We start from the raw sequence: 17,098 nt of genomic DNA on the forward strand, positions 1-17,098 counted from the left end.
AATGATTTAAGTCATACTTCATTAAACGTTACGCAGTAAAGTATGGGGTGCCTTAAGGATCAGTTTTAGGCCCTCTGCTGTTTACAATCTACATGCTACCCCTGAGAGACATTATTAGAAGACATGGGATCAGCTTTCACTGCTATGCAGATGATACTCAATTACATATTTCAACTGAACCTGATGAGATGTCTGAACTGTCTAAGCTAACTGAGTGTATTAGAGATGTTAAAGACTGGATGACCAACAATTTTCTTCTCTTGAACTCAGAAAAAACAGACTTATTACTTATTGAGCCTAAATTCTGTGCACAGAATACTATAAAAGATCTGGGTGTCATATTAGACAGCAACTTAACTTTTGAAAATCATATATCGCATGTAACCAAAACTGCCTTCTTTCATCTGAGAAATATCCCTAAATTACGAAGTATGCTATCTCAGATGCAGAAAAGCTAGTCAAAGCTTTTATGACTTCTAGGCTGGATTACTATAACACACTGTTTGCTGGCTGCCCAGCCTCCTCTATTAACAAACTTCAATTAGTACAAAATGCAGCTGCCAGAGTTCTTACCAGGTCTAGAAAATATGATCATATCACCCCAATTTTATTCTCCTTACACTGGCTGCCTGTTAAATTTCGTAATAAATTTAAAATATTGCTTCTTACCTATAAAGCTTTAAATAATCTAGCTCCTGTTTATCTAACCAACCTTCTGTCTTGCTACAATCCAACTCGCTCTTTAAATTCTCAAGAGTCAGGGCTTCTGGTAGTACCTAGAATAGCAAAGTCGAGTAAAGGAGGTCGAGCCTTCTCCTTGATGGCTCCTAAACTCTGAAATAGCCTTCCTGATAATGTCCGAGAGACAGACGAGTCTTCGCTGAGGCCCAGCTTCCAGCCTCCACCACTGAGACTACAGCTCTGCACAAGACGTTTGGCCAACGGAGAAATTACAATGGTGGTGCCCAACTGAGTCTGGTTTCTCTCAAGGTTTTTTTTCTTCACTTTTGCCAATTTGTAAAGTTTTTTTCCCTCTCCTCTGTCGCCACTAGCTTGCATGGTTTGGGATTGGTAGAGCTACGCATCAATTGATTTGCTCTCCAGTGTATAGTACCCTCAGTAGTGATTATTAAACCACACTGAACTGAACTGAACTTAAACACTACTAAAACTGAACTACAATGTTCCAATTTACTATGATCTTTTATGTGAAGCTGCTTTGACACAATCTACATTGTAAAAGCGCTATACAAATAAAGGTGAATTGAATTAAATTGAATTTTGATGATGATTTATTGTGAATTTATTTTAAATGTTAGACTCCAGAAAGAGTAGTGGCCACTATGTTTGTAGTGGTTAATGGTAATCTAAATAAAAAAATATGGAGAAAAAAAAGCAAAATAAAACAAAACATGAAGCAATGACCAAAACCACTGGACTTTATTTTGAATAGAAATTGAATAAACTAAATATAAAGCAGTAGCCAAAGCTTTCAGTCTTCAGTTTGTATGCAGAGATAGTATTGGGAGTTTTTTGTAATGCAAAAACACCTTCAATATGAAGTCTATCTATAATAAAAATCATCATCTCGGGTTTTACTCAAACAAAAAAAAACGGTCACACCAAAGATGGCTTGACTTGAGCATGCAATATCTCATTTCCTTTTTCATCAGATGTGTTACCTAACGAACAAAAAAAGGCACCTCGAATATCATACAAATACATTTTTTCATCTTGTTAGTGAACACCTAGACTGTACCCAGATGACTGTACTGCGATCTGCACTTCTGAAGGGTTGCGAATGATCAAAGGGAAAGTGTCGGCTGCTACAACCCACAAGCTTAAGAGGAAATGACATGGGGAAAACTCGTCCCGTACTAAAAGCTGCTCCCTCAGGTAACTCTTGTTTTTCAGTGAAGGAACATCTGCTAACGTACACATCAACAAACGCAGCACACTAAAAGGACCTGGGAACGCAAACAGCCTCTCTGCCTTCAGCACTGCGGATGTCCTAATGAAATGTTTGTTGGTATATTGACGGTAGTTTGGATAGTGTTGTTCTTTACATCTGGTACTGGATGGAAAAGCGTTTAGTAACCGACCTGTTTGTGGTTCAGGTTTTGACAGGCTCTGAGCTGCTGTCCGAGCTGCCCTTGTCCTCCAGCTGCTGCAGGTTATCAGTAGGGGTGACACCTGGATGAGAGAAAACAGAAAACTCGTCAGCGCATTTTAATTAAATTTTTTTTTTTGCAAAAGCACAGGCAACCAGAATATTAGGCCCAATTCCAACTCTACCCCTTAACCCTTCCCCCTCGTTTTGCAAGTTCATGTGAAGGGGTAGGGGTGTCCCAATTCCTTTTATCTTAAAGGCGTAGGACTACAGGGAAGAGCTAGATAGCCCTTGAAACTGAGATTTTAAGACCACACTCGAATACACCATGAACAATGGCAACATAGCTGCAAGTGGAAGTGAAAAGATTTTTGTCATTATTAAGAATTTTTACAACAAACAAGCATCTTTTAATACATTCCTAATGGCATTCATGTTCACTGTTTAAAAATAAAAAGTAAAAAAAGCTAATTTTGGCTATCTATAATAACTCCTGTAAATTATAGTAGTCCTACAACATACGTTCACATCTGACACTCGAACATCCTGTCAGAAATGTCTAGAGGCTGAATATGACCTTTATACAGTGTCTCATATAATGCTAATGTTGTGTTTGTGTGTTTATATTGATGAATATGGCCACTGTGTAAATGCTTATTGCCGCACTATATCGTTACAATAAAAAAACATTGTTGCCTTCAGTAATTTCCTGAAGATAATTACAGAAAAAAATAACGCAACTGGAATAACTACAGCAGTAGCGATTGTTGATTTCACATGAAGCAAGAGATTGTGATGACATGTGCAGGTGTTGTAGTGGTGTCCCGTGTCTTAGGAGTAAATTTTGAAGCCCTTCCCCTTCACACTCTGTTTCAAAGGCCAAAGAGAAGGGGAAGGGGTAGGGGTACAAAAATAGAACTGAGATTGATCCTTAGAAGTTCATCCAAATAATTGTTATAGGAACAAACACAAATTAGTTTATTTGTTTGTTTTTGTAACATTTACACCTAAACTAAAAGAAAAAAATGTTTCTGACAGTACTGATTTGCACTTCTAAGCGGATAGGATTGATCAAAAGGTATACATTAGGAATAAGGTGTTTTGGTTTTGTAATATAATTATAAGTTTTATTTATTTCAATTTATTTATTTTTTATTTTGGGGCAAAAAAATTAAATACAGACTTTTACAACAATTATCAAATTCAAGATAATGAAATAGATTTTTTTTACACTTAACTAGTAAAACGTTTTTTAATACAAACCTATGCAAATATTAGATATATACATAGGATTAGTAACTCAAACTTATATGTGTGTATATACAAATAATATTAATGATCATATAAAAAGAAAAAAATGCTTAATGAATAAAATGTCCTAAAATGTCTTATAAATAACATTACTTTTATATTGTTTATCGTTTCAATTAAAGCAATACATGACTACATACATAACTACAAATTTAGCTTCCAGTGGCAGAATATTTAAGGTTATATATTATTATATATTAAGACCAACCAGTTGCCCATTCTTTTACATAAAGTTTAATATGCTATCAAAAATATATACCGTAAAATTAACAGAAAATAAAACTACATATTTAATATTCTCTATGTTCTCCTAAAGGTACCAAAAAGGTGATGTTAAAGGTCCCATGAAATAAAAATTAAGTTTTTTAGATGTTAGTATCAGTATTGTTAGTTTTCTAAGATATCTAACAGCTCGTGTGCTCCATAACCATGATAAAATTAGCATTTAGAAGATATAAAACTGATATAAACATGTAAAGCTTGCAGTTCGTCAATTCCGCCCAAAATGGATCAACGGTTTTATTTACATCACCTCACACTACAGTTTCTCATCCAATCATAGACAATCAAATGCTCTCTAGTATCTGACATGCCCCGCCCCATTCAAGACACTTCACATTTGCATTTCATTTGATACGCTTGAGCTCTCACTGGCACAGCTGAGATTAAACAAAACATTATTGGCTGTTTAGTAAAAAGGGGAGGTGTTACACGATATCCCTCCCTGTCTTTGTGTTTCAATAGAGATTACGTCAAACATTCAATAAGAATGCACATCAAAGAACTTCACAGGACCGTTAAAATAATAATGTCAGAAAAAGGACCAACACTATATTTTTTAACCTCTTCCATGGAAAGTTAATGGCATACATTTTTCAAAAAATGAGAGCTTGCACGGGTTTAAAAGTATTCTAAAGCTAGTCATGTTTAGCAGCACAGCCTAGATGTCTAATCAGGTATGGCTGAAATACGCTGAAGTGTGACTGTGTGGACACTTGCAGTGAGCCTCATAAATACAGAGGGTGAATGATGAGTGTTTGTGTGTTCTTTCAGTGTTAATGAATCATCACGCCACTACAGAAAGCAGCAGATGTTGGAGCTTCGTATCCTCTCGGCGCCACAGTTTGTCATTTTATGGGGATCTTCCTCTGGACATCCAAGTAATGAGAAAAGAGAAACTGGCAGCTCAGGGCTGAGCACAATAATGAAGCAGTAACCACTTCAAGCCTTCACAAACAGTCAGGACAGGAAAACTCAGACTAACTTATTCAATCATTCATTTGTTTTCCTTAGCTTAGTCTCTATTTCAGAGGTAGCCACAGGGGAATGAACCACCAATTACTCCAGCATATGTTTTACGCAGCGAATGCCCATCCAGCCACAACCCAGTACTGGAAAACGCCCATACACTCTCACATTCACACACATACACTACGAAAAATTTAATTCAATTCACCCATATGTCTTTGGAATGTGGAGGAAACCGGAGCACCCAGAAAAAAACTGTGCAAACATGGGGAGAACATGCAAACTCCACACAGAAATGCCAACTACTGGCCCAGTCGGGACTTGTACCAGCGACCTTCTTGCAGTGAAACACCAGTACAAACCACTGAGCCACCATGCCACTTAACTTAGTATTAATACGTCAGCCTTAAAGAGGGTAGTTCACCCAAAACTGGATACTCTGTCATCATTTACTCACTCTTCACCTAAAAAGAAAAATATATATTTTTAAAAATCTTGTAACCATTGACTTCCACAGTATTTGTTTTTCCTACTATAAGTCAATGGTTGGTTCAGTTTTGTTCAAAATAGCTTCTTTTGTGTTCATCAGAAAAAAAGAAACTCTTAAAGGTTTGAAACCACTTGAGGGTGAGTAAATAGTTATATGTTTACATTTTTGAGTCAACTATCCCTTTACAGTTGCCTGTAGTCAGCTCCCAAACCGTGGCAAAAATAAAATTTAGAAGATATCAGGTCTACTGACTATATTCTAAAATGCGGAAGTGTGCCTGTTTTCGCGATTCGTGTTTTAGAATCTCTGATTCAGTCGCCTATGGGAGAAATGACTCGGAATAATAAATGGCAGAAGACAGATAAACTACTAGCTCTACAAACTAATGTTAGCATTACAATACAGACCAAGTAGAGTAATATAATAAGGAAATATCAGTTTGCAACATCAAGCAGCGTAACGAGCAATTTTTAGAGTCTAAAAATGAATGGAAGTGAATGAGACCGGAAGTTGAGCTAAAAAGATTCAAATGGCTGCACTTGCTCGTCTGCAAAGAATAAAGTGAATAAAGCCAAGCAATTTGTCAGATCTTCTGACCACTAAAATGCTCTTTAGTATTTGAAGTATACCACCTACTACTAGACGCGGCTAATAATAGATCATATTGTTTGTGCGAGTTGTCACAGACCACAAAACATTCTACACTGAATGGTGTATTTTAAAACAGAGAAAGAATCAATGAGCCCCATCATACACTGGGCGCAAGAAGGTGCAAGACGTGTTTGATGTGATTTGTTGCTATTTTCAAACCAGCACAACCCTAATTTTCATGTTTTGCACCAGGTTGTTTAAATAGCAAATCCATTTGCGCCACTTTGTGGACTCATGGGTGTGCCGGTCTAAAATAAAGGTATTATTTTCTATATAAATATAAAAACCACTACCACCATGCCGTCTTCACCTCTGGGCTTTTTTCATTTTATTCATCACAATTTGCATTTATATAATGCTATTATTAGTTGTAGTAGTATTTATTATATGCATATTTATATTTGCTTTAATAAAAACTAGTTTAGATTTGTCCACCTGTTGGGTTTTGAAGACGTATGCGTCACTATATGGGACATAAGAATAGGACGTGTGTTTGATTTGTTATTATTGGTCATTTATTCGTTTACTGGAATTTAGAACTGAATTTAGAAATAGTTTTGAAACAGGTCTTTGAGCTTAACAAACAAAATTAAATATGTAGGCTAATGAATGTCTTCAGTGGAGTGCTTAAAACATCATTTTCTTATCCACAAAAGTGAGTAAAGATTAAAAGTAAAGAGAAACAGAAAGTAAAGAGGCCGAATGGTGGATGCTCATTCTTTATCCTTGTGCTTCAGATGGTCTTTTTAACTGTTTTCTCACCAGTTAAGTGTTTTAAGTTTTTCCACTTTCAAAGTCTACCATGTAAATAGCGAATGCGCCATGGTGCGACGCACCTGATTCTTAAAGGGAATGGGAGATGAGATTCTGATTGGTTTAATGCATGTTATGCTCCAAACACACTCAGAGAATAAGCACAACCCTGTTAAACCATGTGCTAGGGCGCAGACAGTATTTTTTTGTCCTTAAAATAGCAAAAGTGGATTCAGACACAGCCTTAATGCTTTTGGCCATCTCCTTTAGACTTTGCACCTAGATTGTTAAAATAAAACCCAAAGTGTTTCAGTGTTTGTGCTTTAGCATAGCAAGCTAACTGGCATAGCTGAAATTTAAACACAATGCCATTAAGAGAAGGTATTTGATATGCCCAGTCCTGTCTTCACGTGTCAGTGGAAATTACATCACATAATCACACAAAGATAGTTTCTGTTGGCACAAAAAAAAAAAAAAAATTTTATTAAGAAGAATATTTTGTATGATGTTGGAAACTGGTAACCATCGCCTTTATCTTACAATTTTTAACATTCTTCAAAATATCTTCTTTTTTGTTGAACAGTAAACAGAAAGACATAAGCTATGTTTCCATCCAAAGGTGTGATTTAAATTTATGTGCACAGCAGGTATATCACATAAAAGACATGCGAAGAGATCAAAATCGTGACTTCCTGATTAACTGGTGTCAAATATCAACAGTAAAAACAAAATTTGCTACGGTTGAGTCAATCTTTACTTTATTTAATGAATAATTAACAATTAAGAAGACAACATGCAATGAACGCGTGGTGAAAACGTTGAAGGCATGAGACGCGAATTAGGTAATAATAATATAACACTAATACTGAATTGGTTAAGGCATTTTAAAATGACCAAAACAGCATTTCAGATGTTTTACAGTGTGCTCAGCCTGCTGGTTTGTCCATTCATACACATTTTTATCATCACATGATCTCTTATAACAGATGTTTGCATCGTAGTTGATGCGCATCTTATCAAATAAAAAGCATTTTCAAAATTTATGCGCATCTTGTCGTTTTCATTAATCGTTTTTTTATGCACATATCTAAAATGCGCATAAAAATAGGTGGATGGAAACATAGCTATAGTTGTTTGGAACCACTTGAGGGCGAGTAAAAAGTGGGTAAATTTTCTTTTTAGAGTGAACTATCCCTTTAATGTTCCATTTTGTTGACCTTTTTCCTGCTTTAGATAAATGTTGACACACAGATTTATTTAATTTTTTTAAATATTCATCATTCCTCCCTGTAATGCCGAAAGCAGGGCACAGTTCACATGATTGATGATAGGAAGGTGCTGATTCCTCCTCATTGTACACACGTTAAGAGTGAAGAATATATGACTCAGAGAATCACGTCCATCAACAGAATGCAAAGCACTGGAGAAGCATATAGAATGAATTAAGAGAATCACCTTAGTCTATATTTCATAGTTGTGTGAGGCGGAGGTCGAGATTCCTGACAGGAGTGGATGTCTTTCACGGCGTTAGAGGAGATGCAGCTGGTTTTGATATGAAGGGAATTCCTCAGAATTCCTCATAACCTAACAGATGTTTAGTAGTATGATCAGTAAGTAAGGTCACTATGATCCTCATGTCTGATATAGGAAGGAACAAATCAGGAGTTCCTACTTAGAATAAATAATTAATTATTCACTCACTCCCTCACTTTCTTTTGGCTTTTTCCCTTCATCATGTGTAGATAATTGTTTAGATAATAATCTTAATTAGCATTACTTTATAAATATTAATATTATTGAATAAATATTAATTAATATTTAAAAAATAAAAAAGTAACATTAATAAAATGTTGTCAAATAAAACAAATAAATACACAATTATACAAAAATATATATTGTTTTTATATTATATTATATTGTTACATAACTTACATTACATTATTTATTATATTACACCATAATAATATAATATAATATAATATAATATAATATAATATAATATAATATAATATAATATAATATAATATAATAACAGCATTTTAATAATATTGCTGATATTGGAATAAATAATATTTTAAAAAAAAATATCCTAATCCAATAAAAAAAAATTATAGAAAAATAAACAATTCCTCAAATACATTGTAATTGTATGAATAATAATCTTAAATACTATTTAAGTAAAATATTAAGATGGTTAGATAGTTATAAAAGTTGATAAACTATTTAAATAATATAAAAAAATTATAAAATTTACACTTGTATAAATACATTTAATAAATTCAAATAGTTATAACTAACTTAATTTAATCGATGGAGTCTCTAAAATGCTCTAAAATTAAAACGTCTCTTTGATACACATCACAACTCAAACAATTATGTAAATCAAGCTGATAGTATCAATGAAAAATAAAGAAGTGCTTAATTTCAGCTGGGAAAACCACTGCATTTGACCTCGTTTATGCAGTCATGTAGGTTTTTAAGTCCTGCATTCCAGGGTCAGAGGTGACCATGTTTGAGCAAAAGATAAATCCCGTGGGCCCAGAGCCCAGAGACAGAACCAAGAGGCGACTTTCACAGCTTCATTTATCTGCGAGCAAACACCAAAGCCTGCATTATCATTCCAGACGAGCCCCGAGCCATGAATCACACACAACAGCAGGTTCCCAAAACTACAGTCAACTGTGTCCACTTCCCTTACTCCAAGTGTTGTCACTATACTGGAATTAATCCTTTACTGTAATTTACGATAATTCATGATAGACTGAAAAAAAATTATTCATTAGATTTACTAATATTTTAAGGTAAGTGTTGTAAGCAATTTATATGGGCTAAATTTAAATAAACAAAGTATATTTAGTAATGTTCAACTTAATTTGTTTGTTTAAATTCAGCCCATATAAATTGTTTGCAACCACTCACCTTAAAATTGATTAAATCCAATTAATAATTTTTTTTCAGTGTAATGTTCAATAAAGATTTTTTTTAATGCTAATCTGGTCCAATTTTTGCTCTACCTGGCAAAAATGTCACTGGGGCAGCTAAAAGACTGTGTAAGTTAAATATAAAATTGTAAAATACAACAAATATCTGTTGCTTTTTTAGTTGTGAGAGCATTATGCCATGTGACTTTCTAATCAATTTCACAACACTAATACTTGAGAAGAAACTACTAGTCTATATTAAAAAGTTATAGAAGTAAGTAATATAAAATAAGCAGATATAAGCAAATTCCAAATTCCAACCAAAAGCAGAAGTAAATAACAGATGGATCAACAGTACAAATATATAGAAGAAAACAGTGATTTACGGCCTTCATGTAGTTTTGTCTTTAGTAACTGATTCACACTAATGACTTCTTTACTTTTACTTTAGACCTAACTGGCTGGGTATTGTGATTTAAAGACAACTTTTTTGATGAAATATGACAAATATATTTAATTATCAAACACTAGTCAACATTTGAAATAGATAAAAACCTTTAATGCCCTTTTTTCTCTTATAAAAAGTGCCCTTTAAAAATGAACTAAAGTGTCCCCTGGTCTTCAGTTTGCGCCCGTCAACCAGTCCGTAAAACATTAGGTCCTCAATAGGCCAATAAAACAATAGTTTTTTTTTATTATTTGATATAATTCTGATTGATTGAATATATCGTTTCAGCATCGATATAGCAATGTGTTCATCCGCAATAGTCATGACATTGCAATAAGCATGGGACGATAACCATTTTCAAGGTATACTGCGGTTGGAAAAGTCAAGGTTTTAAAACCGCCTAAATTTTCTGCAATACCGTTCCTAGGGTATGTGTACAATTTGTTATTTAAATTTTTTTCGTTTGTTTTTTAGGACAGCTGTATCTCCAGCAGAAAAGATCACCAAAGGTGCCTTTTAAATTGTAAAAAAAAAAATCTGTGCTTTTAAAACAAATAAAAACAGCAGAAGTCAATCATTCATTTAGCCTGACATGTTTACTGCTCCAAAATATTTTAAATGTTTCTCAAAATAAAATATATTGTGTTCTATGGGAAAAAAAGTTGTTGTTTTTTACCTAGACATTTATAAATAATCTTTTTAGAGCAGTAATCACAATATCACGAAACAGTAAAACCGTGATATTTTTATCCAAGGTTATCAAACTGTCAGAATCTACCGGCCCATGCCTACATTGCAGTGAAATTGTATTTTTTGCATTTACATATAAAAACAATAAAGCATGCTGTTTATTTTACTTTTATCTTTGTTTTATTGTTCATGCTTGTAGTTTGTTTATTACATTTTATGCATGATTCACTACCCTACAGAATTATCTCAATCAACCTAAATTAATACATTCGGTAACATTTTAAGGACCAATTCTTATTATTACCTAGTAGCTATAGGATATTGATATATCTATGATCTTATTCTACATCTCTTATCCTGACCTACCCAATACCAAAATACTAACAACAATAACTATTAATAAGGAACTAATTAGGGATTTATTGAAGCAAAAATTATAATGGTTTGCTAGTAGCAGAAATTGAACTTTAAAATGAAGTCATTAAAATTCTTTCCAAATAGTGCTATTCAATTTGTAAAGATACAGTATATCGCAATATATAATCGCAGAAAAACTAAATATCGCAATTTCAGATTTTTCCAACATCGTGCAGCCCTAAATTAAAGTGGATGAAATGTTGTGCAAAGCAAGAACAACGATCTAAGAAACAATCATACAAAGATCTCTAAAACTAGACAATCTACATCAAACAACCGCTCAGAACGTCATTTTACTCCTGAATGCATCAGCCATTTAAGCTAAGCCAGTCTCTTTCATGCACACACACACACACACATTCAGAAACTCTTCACCTTGGATGCTGTTTGCCTTTGATGAAACTCTCATCATGCCATCAGACACCAGCAGCAGCAGCAGAATCAGTGTCTCGCAGAGCTTTAGTTTTAATGAGCAAACAAGCTACAGCAGGAAGAGGCTTTACATCAGAGCTTTCTCTTCATAATGCTGATTTCTCTTTGTATGCCAAGTGGAAAAACAATCAGGTTTACTACAGCAAACTAAAACAGTAACATCCACAGAGGAATATGAGGGAAAACACTTTTACAATAACTGCTTTTAATATTAATAACAAATTATATGGGAAGTCAATAAATCCTTTTAATTCCAGATCGATCGGTAGCTAAATAAATGTAAAATGAAATCTAAAATTGCATTAACTACTCTTAGCATATTTCTTGCTGCATACGGTCTTCCGCATATAAAAATACCATAGATATATAGATATCGCATACGGACCTTGAGTATGCATCAATAGTGCCGCCACATTTGAACAGTGCTCCCAGGAAAATTTCATTCAGCTGCACTAGACAGGACTAAAGCCAAACTGAAAATGCTAGACTTTAACGCTGTGTACAGGTGTAGTAATGAGCAAACAAAGAAAACAAAACAAAGGCATAGGTAAATTCAGAGGTAAGATTTTACTATTTTAAGTTCTTGTATGTTACAAACTTTTGGCGATAATACAGTCACTTACTTCATTGACCATAAAGCAAATTAGCACCAAATTGCGCTAAATACTAGGCTTATGCAAGTTTTGTTGAATAAAATCGGCAAACAATGTAAATAAAATATGACAACAAGACGCTGCGGTGCCAGAAACTTCTATTATTGTTGGCTAAGTGAAGTAATGGCTAGTTTTTGAAGTAACTTATAAAGGTGCCTGTTAACTAGGACCAAAAAGAATCTGCGCAAATTTGTTGCTATTTCTGCAGAGAATTTTGTTAAAAATCTGCGGATTTATGCAGAATTGTTTTGGGAGTATCATAACTAAAGAATTTATATATGAAGTAAAAAATAATACCATTTTAAACTTTCATTTAATGTTAACAGTGCAAATCCAATTAGATCCATTTTATTTGGTAAACAAAGCGAGTCTCTTATATAATATCTCTACTAAAAGACAGAAAATATTACTTTAAAAACTGTTTTGTGAATAAATAATATAAACATTTTCATGTTAGTCAATATATAAAATGAAATTAATTTAAAAACAGAATAAATATAAATGTACACATTTTTTCAAGTAAATAAACAATCAATGATGGGCTAAAAATGTGCAGAAATCTGCGGAAATCTGTGGAATTCTGTGCACGCAGATTCTGTGTGGGCCTACTGATAACAAAACATTGCCTGAGCCTATGTGCATACTGTCCACCCTAAATTATTGAATATTACCACTGTTATACACCAATTAGATCAGATAGGTGAATGTGCACATTAAGATGCATAAATATCGATGGTTTACACAAGTCGATCATGACTGAGATTTATTCGCATATTTCAGGACACGGATTAGATCAAATTTAACAGAGAGGGAGGATAATACATTTTCATGCACACAAACACATGCTCTTTGTTAGCAGTGCCCGTGCGGTCACTTATTTATTGATGTAGAAGTGATATACAATTAAAAAAAAATATTTGTATACTAACCACCGGGAAAACTCACGATCGTAGATATATAAATCCATGGCTTTGGATGACCAGTGCTTCACTACACCTTGGCCCCACATTCATTTCAAAGGAGCGCTACCCTGTACTAAAATGGCAGCTCTATTGACGTATTCCTTCCAATAGACAACAACAGGGTATGTGACATCTAAGTGTAAATATCTGTGTAAAACTACCATGATAATAAAAAATACAAACAAAAATAACAGAATCATTATTCTGCTATAAAGGCCAAATACTATTCCTGCTGTCCAGATCAGAACAGATCTGCAACCCAATTTTAGTTTGAAAAACACTGATAAAAAAGTTGAACATCAGACAGGTTCTTTTGGTAAACACGCAGCAAAAATAAACTGACAACAATGAAAAAAACAGCAGTTAAAAAAGGTTTACTGCATCGTGGATGGGTTTTCACGAGCTCTGTGATGCACTTTGGTAGTGGCATATTTCAATTACGGCTGGAATGTGTTCACCATGCTAGTAATTCATTCAGAGAATTAATAAAGCAGGTTGAAATGTGGTGTGTTGAGAAATTAACACAATCTAGAATATTTGTGCAGTTTGTGCCTTACAGTAAATCTCAGTCTTAAATCTCTCAAACCTTTGTTTTTATCTGCATTAAGGTTTATTCTGCACTTCGATTAAGTCGTTTCATGTTTGTTATGGCAGCATTTTATAAAATAAGGGTTGTATAAAGGATCTCTTAAGCGCATAGGTCTTAAACTCAATTCCTGGGCCGCAGCTCTGCACAGTTTTGCTCCAACCCTATTCAAACACACCCAATCTAACTAAACAAGGTGTTTAAGGGTAGTGTTGACCACCTTGATGAGTTGGATCAGGTGTATTTGATTAGGGTTGGAGCAAAACTGTGCAGAGCTGCGGCCTCCAGGAACTGAGGTTGAGACCTATGATTAGTGTGACTTTGACAGACTGAACATGAAATTTACGCTAAAGAAAGCCATGTGATAAAGAAGACGGAGCCTCAAAAACACTCCCACCTATTACATCATCATCATAAAGGTGTATAAAGAGAGCTAGGGTTTTGGTCTGAATGGACCTGAACGACCACACAGAATCAGAAGCTCCACCTTCCATAGGCCGATTGTGGCTTCACCAAAGAAAACAAAAAAGTCCAGCCGATGTTAGACTGAAAACTTAAGAGCAACCACTTCAACAATTCATGTGCTTCTCTTGTGATGTCTGAAGAGTATGATGTTACGTTCCCACTTAAATCTAGATGCAAAACACAGCGATAACGAACAAATGAAGGGAGAGGGGAGACGACATGTCTCACTTGAGCTGCTTCAGTCCCAGATACCAGGGGCTTCTGACTTCTAGTTGTTTCGTGTTTATAATGTGAACTAAGTTGCTTGTATGAGTAAGTTGTGGGCTGTCTTTTATTTTAAAACCTTTTTCTCCTGTTTTGGTGGGTAGGCAGGGAGAAAGAGAAGTAATATGTATTTTCTTTCTTTTGAGAATGTTTATTTAGTTAGAGAAGTTAGTTTGTCTTAAATTAGCTATTGGTTGTTTTCTTTGTTATTTTGGCCCCTAATCCTGAGGTATTATTTTTGTTTTGTATCGTTTCTTTAAAATTTAGAATATATTATTTCATTTGATCACACAATAAATCAATTGTTGCCTGATGGTCATCAGAATATTAAGAAGGTGTTAACTGTTGATTCTGGGTCTGGAAGCGGTACTCTCCCCTCTTCATTCATGTGTTCGTTCCTAGCTGTGTTTTGCCTCTAGATTTAAGTGGGAACTTAACAATGAAAAAACTATATACATCAAACTATTTTAACACACGTTTTCAGAATCATAATGATCTTAATTTTTTTCAAGTGTGCCCAAAACATACGAGGAAAAACCTGTGGTTTTCAGGAGCTCAGAGTACATGCATACATACATACATTCAGTACATACATATCACAAGAGTGTAATGTAATGTGTAATTATATGGCACATTTATTGTGTATGGCCATAAACCCAAAGCAATACAGAATACAGAAGACAGAATGACATTTAAATAAGTGAAAAATCAAGTAAACAATACAAATTCTGAAGGTGTTTAGAGATCTGACTTATGCATACTTGTTAAACTGTACATTTTCCTACATTGACACAGGACCGCCCTGAAGCACTAAAGGCCCATTCCCCCATCACCACACACAAGCTTTTTTTTTTGAGGAAGCAGGCCTCAGTGGGGCCAAACAGGTTGGAGGTGTGGCGGCTTTTTGCACAGACTCTTTTGTTTACCAACAAGGCCCGTGTGGGAGAGCCTGGCCTCTTTTGAGGAGAAAGATGAATAGGTTTGTTAGTATGTTAAAAGCTGGAAACAACAAGAGTTGCTTTACTAAAACATCCTTCCAGAGCAGGTCTGCTTTGAGAAAGAGGCCAAGCTATGGGCTGGAAACCAGAGCAGCTTAATTGAGAGCTCAAACAGAGAGGAAGAAGCTGAAGGCAAAATTATTAGCCATCCTGTGAAATGCTCATTCTTTTTTAAATATATCCCAAGCGCTGTTTAATAGAGAGAGATTTAGTTTTTAACACATTTTTAAAGAGAATATTTTAATAATTACGTTCTAATGACTAATTTATTGGTCTTTGCCATGATGACTGTACATAGTATTTTACAAGGTATTTTGCAAGATACTGGTATTAAACTTAATGTGCAATTTAAATGGTTAATTAGGTTATTTAGGAAATAGTGGTTTGTTCTGTACCCAATATGTACATACTATACAACATGCTTTACGTGCATCATTTTACACCAATGATAGTCAAACTTGTTAATTGTAGCACCCATAAACATTAAGTATAAATTTATTTATATTTATATAAATTTTTATTTATTTTATATTATATGTAAATTTGTATTTTAAATCATTTTAATGAATAAAAATATTAGGAGTGGCAAGAGGCGAGGCAGTGGCACTAGGTAGTGCTGTCGTCTCATAGCAAGAAGGTTGCTGGGTCGCTGGTTCAAACCTCGGCTTAGTTGGCGTTTCTGTGTGGAGTTTGCATGTTCTCCCTGCCTTCGCGTGGGTTTACTCCGGGTGCTCCGGTTTCCCCCACAGTCCAAAGACATGTGGTACAGGTGAATTGGGTAGGCTAAATTGTCCGTAGTGTATGAGTGTGTGAATGTGTGTGTGGATGTTCCCAGAGATGGGTTGCGGCTGGAAGGGCATCTGCTGCGTAAAAACTAAGTTGGCGGTTCATTCCACGGTGGTGACCCCGGATTAATAAAGGGACTAAGCCGGCAAGAAAATGAATGAATGAGGAGGGGCAAGACTAATCTACTAAACACATTGCTAATGCTATTAGTATATATATATATATATATATATATATATATATATATATATATATATATATATATATATATATATATATATATATATATATATATATATATATATATATATTATACATACACACACACATACATACATACATACATACTTTTACGCTGCTGTATTTTATAATAAAAAAAGAAAAGAAAACAATGAGGCATTTACTTTTCAGAGGCATTTACTTTTAAAAATGAAGATTCTTTATTGCCATCAGTGGTTCTACGAAAAAGGCTTAACATTTACAGAAACGTTGCAATAACATTAGGGTTTTAATTTATATTTCATAGGGGAAAATTGATTGTTTTAGAAAACAAAATGTATACAAAATGCATTTGTCTACAGAAAGGAGAAGAAATACCAGTAACTTTCATGCTATATTTATAGTTTGCGTTATATGTATACAAATGAAAAATTTTATTTAACTTAAAAAAAAACAGATTAAGTAGGTCTTTCAGAAAATGTTTTTTAACCTTTTTCAAACCATTTTGCATATATTCTGAGGTAATGTCAAAGATTTTCACAATGCAGTCATTTTTAAGATATATGTGGATAATATTTTAATTATTATTCTTATTTTTCCTTATGAAAATTGGATTCTAAGCTATTCTGGCAATTTGATTTATTTAAAGAAAAAACAATGTTTTTAAACTACTACATAAGTTTAGAGGTTTGAG

At 34.1% G+C, this 17,098-nt stretch overlaps 3 protein-coding genes and 1 long non-coding RNA gene across 10 annotated transcripts in view; 1 reads left to right on the top strand and 3 right to left on the bottom strand.

The window, feature by feature from the left end:
• The window catches only part of tox (thymocyte selection-associated high mobility group box), a 606,421-nt gene that overhangs the window by 348,730 nt on the left and 240,593 nt on the right, over nt 1-17,098 (top strand). The window lies entirely within an intron of this gene.
• LOC148679736 (uncharacterized) overlaps nt 1-17,098 on the bottom strand; it is an 807,653-nt gene that overhangs the window by 144,342 nt on the left and 646,213 nt on the right. The gene's annotated exons all lie outside the window — the stretch shown is intronic.
• znf644a (zinc finger protein 644a) overlaps nt 1-17,098 on the bottom strand; it is a 398,550-nt gene that overhangs the window by 88,835 nt on the left and 292,617 nt on the right. The gene's annotated exons all lie outside the window — the stretch shown is intronic.
• The window catches only part of fam110b (family with sequence similarity 110 member B), an 84,361-nt gene that overhangs the window by 22,761 nt on the left and 44,502 nt on the right, over nt 1-17,098 (bottom strand). For all 6 annotated transcript variants that reach the window (XM_087239962.1, NM_001025174.1, XM_087239961.1 and 3 more), the window contains 1 exon segment: nt 2,103-2,193. The gene's annotated coding sequence lies outside the window, so the exon portion shown is untranslated.

Source organism: Danio rerio, chromosome 2, assembly GCF_052040795.2.
Source record: "Danio rerio strain M-AB ecotype USA chromosome 2, GRCz13ab, whole genome shotgun sequence".
Classification (NCBI taxonomy): Eukaryota; Metazoa; Chordata; class Actinopteri; order Cypriniformes; family Danionidae; genus Danio; species Danio rerio.